At 37.6% G+C, this 6,538-nt stretch overlaps 1 protein-coding gene across 1 annotated transcript in view; it reads left to right on the top strand.

Moving 5' to 3' along the window:
- LOC115935014 (HLA class II histocompatibility antigen, DRB1 beta chain) overlaps window positions 1–6,538 on the top strand; it is a 185,863-nt gene that overhangs the window by 110,672 nt on the left and 68,653 nt on the right. The gene's annotated exons all lie outside the window — the stretch shown is intronic.

The raw sequence follows: 6,538 nt of genomic DNA, 5'->3' as shown, positions 1-6,538 counted from the left end.
AGTTCTTACAGGGCAGCCTTCTTCCCCATTTTCAAAGCTCCAAATCTCAGGGTCTCAATTAAAGAGGTTCAATTTAGAATAAACATCACTAAACCTGGCTTGCCCTCTCTCAGGAGCACAGTCTGAATCTGCACAGAGCAAGATGCTGAGTGGAGTTGGGGGCTTTGTGCTGGGCCTGCTCTTCCTTGGGACAGGGCTGTTCATCTACTGCAGGAATCAGAAAGGCGAGAAGCTTTTGGGAGCTAAGTCTTTCCGTAGGCTTTTCTGGAGGAGGAAATAGGGCTTTGCTGAGGTTAGTTCTCAGTATATGAGTGGCCCTGGATAAAGCCTTTTTTTCCCCAAACGACCTCCAATGTCCTGATAATCCAGAAATCATCAGTGCATGGTTACTATGTCAAAGCATAATAGCTTGTAGCTTGCAGAGACAAGAGGAAGGTTAACAAGTAGGGGTCCTTTGGTTTGAGATCTTGGAGCAAATTAAGGAAAAGCCACTAAGGCTAATGCAATTACACTGGATCCTGTGACAGACATGTCATGCTTCATGGGTCACATGGTCTGTTTCTGCTCCTCTCTGCCCTGGTTGGTGCGGGTTGTGGTGTTAGAGAAATCTCAGGTGGGAGATCTGGGGCTGGGACGTTGTGTTGGAGGACAGATTTGCTTCCCTATCTTTTAAGTGTATATCTTTTCCTCTTTTTCCGAGGACACTCTGGACTTCAGCCAACAGGTAATACCTTTTAATCCTCTTTTAGAAACAGACTTGGTTTCCCTAGAATGATGGTAGAGGTGATAAGGCATGAGACAGAAATAATAGGAAAGACTTTGGATCCAGATTTCTGAACAGGCAATTTACACCAAAACTCCTCCTCTCCACTTAGAAAAGGCCTGTGCTCTGCAGGAGTATTGGCTCAGGGAGACTCAGGAACGTGTTTTTCTTCTTCCTGTGGTGCTCTCACCTGAGTTGTTGAAAGCAGGGAAAAGAAGCTTTTAGTAAAGCCAGGTCTGAAAACAATTTCCTCTGTCTCCGCAAGACTTCTGAGCTGAAGTGCAGATGACCACATTCAAGGAAGAACCTTCTGCCCCAGCTTTGCAGGATGAAAAGCTTTCCCACTTGGCTCTTATTCTTCCACAAGAGCTTTGTCAGGACCAGGTTGCTACTGGTTCAGCAACTCTGCAGAAAATGTCCTCCCTTGTTGCTTCCTCAGCTCCTGCTCTTGGCCTGAAATCCCAGCACTGATAGCAGCGCCTCATCTTCAACTTTTGTGCTTCCCTTTACCTAAACTTTCCTGCCTCCCGTGCATCTGTACTCCCCTGGTGCCACAAACACATTGCATTATTCAATGTTTCTCAAACATGGAGTTAAAAATCATCTGGTCCATTTGGCTGCAAGGACAAGAAATAAGAAAAAAGGAAGATTATTTCCCAATATATTAAAGGTTTTCATGTATATATAATAAGTATGTGAGGTAAACGCACATGTTAAATAGCTTGATTTAGACATTACACACTATAGGCATATATCAAACTTCATGCTCTACAACATAAATATACTACACAATTTTTACTTGTCAACTAAAAAAGTGAAGCTAACATTCAAAAAGGCAATGCATAAAACCTGAGAATGGACTATAACAACTGAAAAAAACTTGGCAAACATGAGATGAGAAACCAGCCAGCGAGTCAGTTAGAACTCTTTCTTCACCCCATCTACAATATTGTGAATCTATACCTTTAAATTAGTATACAGTTTTTCATTCCAGAGACTTCAATAATATAGTATTATCAAAGGACTTGTACAGATTTCAGAGAAAGGCAAATTTAGAAGATGCAGGGTTCTGCATTGTGTTCTGAGGGTCAGCATCAAATATGTCAAATCTAAAAGTACATAATCAATTCAAAAGTTTGCTTCAAGGTAATAATCATTTGAGCATAATTTATCCACTGTCAGAGACAGCTGTTATTTTATTTTCAATCAAATTCAATATTTATTTTATGCATATTTTGTTTCTAGTTATATGTTATTGTACATACACAGCAGTACACGTATGCATAAATCCTATAAGAATATAAATCCTATAATTAAGGTGATAATTATGTCTGTTCTGTTTGATCCCAGAGTTGCAACAAATACACTTTGTGCCTTAAGTTGAGGAAATGATTTGTCTCATTTTATATGAGACTTGTGGTGTGGAATTCTAAGGTAGAACTAAAATGTGTGGGATGAATATTTGAGTGAAGATGCCTTCTGCTGTGAATAGCAGGAAATCCCATCTAGTGGGCTTTTCTTTTCTTTAACCCATTGTCTCACATAGCCAATACAGCCAAGGCTGGGCATCTCCAGGGTTGCTCAACTCAGCAGGCCAGTGGCATCACTGGCGATCCTGGAACTTTATAGCTCATCTCTGTCATACATAGCACGTCAGCTTTCCTGAGATAGTAGGGTGACCCATGCAGCAGCTTTAGGTTTCTTATTCTTTCACAACTCCCGAAGGCAGGAAAAGGATATGACTTCTTCCTGTGTGTCTTTATAAGGATCAACTAAACTGTTTCTAAAGTGTTCCCAGTACTCACTTTCTCACACATTGGAATGACCATGAGATCACACGGGCTCAGATAAGCCAGGATTCAACCTTTATAGAGTGGGCCTGATGCACATGGGAAGAAAAGGAGCAAAATCATATATTTTAAAAAATAAGGAAATGGTGGATGGAGTAGGAGAAAATGATTTCAGGGTGGAGAAATGAAAGATTGTGGTACTATTAGGTTGTTAGTATTTGTAGTTAAATTCCACATGAAGGCCTAGAGATTCCTGATAGGCATCCTCAATTCAGGGTTTTTGGGTCTTTTCAAATACATATATATTTATTATACATATATTTAAAAATATATATATTTAAAACCATATATATATATAATATACATACATTGAGTATTAAATGTCAGCCATTAACTCAATTACAGTAAAACAAACAAGCAAAAAGGATTGTTTTTAGAACTCAATTAAGTATGCTGACATGTTATTTTATGAGATAAATATATTTTCTAGGGAACTTTTTGAAAAAAAGCAGAATAAGGAGTGACTAGCTCTATAAGGTGCTGTTTCAAAACACACTATACACTTATTTTAAAAGGGCATTTCTTACTGATTTTTTTTCATTAAATATGCTAGTAAAACAGAGTCTAGAATTAGAAAGAATTGAGACTTAGTTTCAGTTTTTGGTAAGTTGTATTCCAAACTCATTTCTTTCACTAAATAGAGCCTAGATAAATAAAAATTGAAACATAAAGAGAAAATGTAAAATCAACAAGACAGATGTTATTTATTTATTTATTTATTTATTTATTTATTTTTCTTTTTTGAGACGGAGTCTCGCTCTGTTGCCCAGGCTGAAGTGCAGTGGTGCGATCCCAGCTCCCCACAACCTTCGTCTCCTGGGTTCAAGCAATTCTTCTGCCTCACCCTACTGAGTAGCTGGGACTACAGGTGTGTACCACCATGTCTGGCTAATTTTACATTTTTAGTAGAGACACGGTTTCGCTATGTTGGACAGGCTGGTGTCGAACTCCTGACCTCATGATCTGCCTGCCTTGGCCTCCCAAAATGCTGGGACTACAGGCGTGTGCCACTGCATTCGGCTGACAGATGTTATTTCTAATAGTATCATCAACATTATAATTACGTTTGAAGACAAACAGATTTTCTAAACCCATATGTGGTGCTGGTGGGAGTGTATAATTTTACAAATACCTGGAAATTTGGCAATTTTCCTAAAAAGTTTAACATGTGTTTGCCATATGACCCAGCAATTTCACTCCTTGGAATCTACCTAAGAGACATAAAAACATATGTCCTCACAAAGATATGTGGTTAAGTGTTCAGAACTGCGTTAGCCATAGCAGGCCCAAATTGAAAACAACACAAATATCCTTCAACTAGTAAATAGATAAACAAAATTCTACTACATCCAAGCAAGGTAATATCATTCAACAATAAAAGGGGACAAAAATAACTTATCTGGCAGGGGAGATACCATGAACATCAGGGTAGTTTTCCCAAGGCAAGTTTCCACCCTTGCACTCCAGATGACGAGACATTCCTTAATGGATACAATGCATGTGATTTGGGTGATGGATACTGTGGAAACACCGACTTCACCACTGTGCAATCTATGCAGGTACCAAAACTACACTTGTACCTTATAAATTTACACACATGAAAAAAGACAGCATGAATAAAAAGGAATGAAAGGAAAAGAAACAAAATGATGATACATACTACAAAACTGGTGAACTTCAATAACGTTAACTAAGTGAAGGAAATTGGACACAAAAGATTACATGTTGTATGATTTTATTTGCTTCAAATATCTAGAAGAGGTAAATCATAGACACAAAATGCAGATCATTGGGTGCCTAGGGTTTGGGGTCTCAGTAGGACTTAACTATAAATAGAGAAATTTTGGACATGACAGAAATGTTATAAAACTGGATTGTTGTGATAATTGCACAAATCTATTACTTTACTAAAATCATTAAATTTTACATATACAATGAGTAAATTTTGTAGTATGTAAATTATGCTTTAGTAAACCTGTCAAAATAATTCTTTTTAAAAAAATAAGACATTGTGGCCAGGCATGGTGACTCACGCCTGTAACCCCAGCACTTTGGGAGGCCGAGGCAGGCGGATCACAAGGTCAGGAGTTTAAGACCAGCCTGGCCAAGATGGTGAAATCCCGTCTCTACTAAAAATACAAAAAAATTAGCCGGGTGTGGTGGCAGGCGCCTGTAGTCCCAGCTACTCGGGAGGCTGAGGCAGAGAATTGCTTGAACCCGGGAGGTGGAGGTTGTAGTGAGCTGAGATCATGCCACTGCACTTCAGTCTGGGCGACAGAGCGGGACTCTGTCTCAAAAAAAAAGAGACCTTGTAAACAATAAAAAATCCAGAACACACTAACAGAAAAATATTTGAAGAAAATTACTGGTTTCTTTTCATGAAGAAAATAACAAAATTAAAAGAAGTATATGAAGCTCAGAAAAAATTTTGATCTCATAAGGCAGACAATGGGCTTTCTTATGAAAAATTGTTAACTAATCAATAAATAAATTAATCAAAATGCCACAGAAAATTGGGCAAAGGATATAGACTATAGAAGAGAGTATTTCAAGTCGATAAATATAAATTATTTGCTCACACTCACCAATGAACGGAAAAATCCAAATTCAAACAGCAATGTAATAAACTATTTTTCCCCGAAAAAATTGGCAAATACAATGGTTTGTTTTAAAATCAAGGATTTAGAAGATTCAATGGGAATAGGTTCTCTCATATTATTAGAATTGTGACTGGATAGCAGTGTGGTAGTAACTATTAAAACAAAGTGCAATTGTCACATGCTTGATGTGACATTCTAAACATGTCTTAAACAATCCTACACGAGCCCAAGGAGACATAAAATTGGTCATTTGTTGAGCCACGGTTTGGAATAACAAAACATTTCCAAATTCAAAAAGAAAAACTGATTAATTTGTCTCGTGATAAAACTATTGTACATCATGAAAACTATGCAGCATGTGAAGTGACAGCACACTGCAGGATGACATTTGGTGCTGTGTGTGGCACTGTGAGCACATATTGGTGTAACCCTGTGAGTAGTTTGGATAATACAGTATTTCCACTCTGGGTTTTTACAGTCTCGGTAAATTTTTCTTTGTATGTCCATGATGACATATAAAAGAAGTAACAGGAGAGAAAAAACATATCTCAACATTTACATAGAAGAAAGGTAAATTGTGGTATAGCCATAGAAAGGAATAATATACAGGGCTTTAAGTAAATTATGTAGGACTATCAACATGGACTGGAAAAAAATCATAAACCATAATGCCAGTTAGGAAGTAGAAAATTACAAGAATTGTGACTGTTACAATAAAAACAAAAAATATACAGACTAAACTAAATGGATAAACTGGAAAATAATCTTATTTTTAATATTTTAATGAGCCATAGATCCAAAAGGTATAAAAATTCCAAATTCCAGAGATGAACGAATTCCACTTAGGTGAGCAGGGTAAAGTGTCCACTCTTATTCTTTGGTCCATCTACTGAATTACAACATGGGTGGAAGATTGAGCCTGGCTGAGAAAGGGAGATTGTGAGGGAGCAAGGACAAACTAGCTGAGCTGTAAATAGCCCTGTGGGCTTGTGTGATGCATTACAATCTATAGAGACCTCCTAATAATAGACATCTACTTTACCCTGCCAGCTGATTCTCTTTCCAGAACTTTTCCTGACTTCATGCTAGTGCTGTGGGAACTAGGGAGGTAGACAGAAGACAACAAACAACTCTGTACCTTCGTGCAAACAAAGATCAGGAAGGAAATCAAGATAGGAGCAATACTTTCAACCATCTTGTCTTACTTGGCATTTATAAGTGACATATATATTGACAACATCTGATAACTACAGAATATTTATTTTTTTTACATTGCACAAAGGTTGTCCATGAAATAGAACAAATGCTATGACTATAAAACTAGT

This window comes from Gorilla gorilla, chromosome 5 (assembly GCF_029281585.2).
Source record: "Gorilla gorilla gorilla isolate KB3781 chromosome 5, NHGRI_mGorGor1-v2.1_pri, whole genome shotgun sequence".
In the NCBI taxonomy this organism is placed as follows: Eukaryota; Metazoa; Chordata; class Mammalia; order Primates; family Hominidae; genus Gorilla; species Gorilla gorilla.
This window is presented reverse-complemented; position numbering and strand designations above follow the sequence as displayed.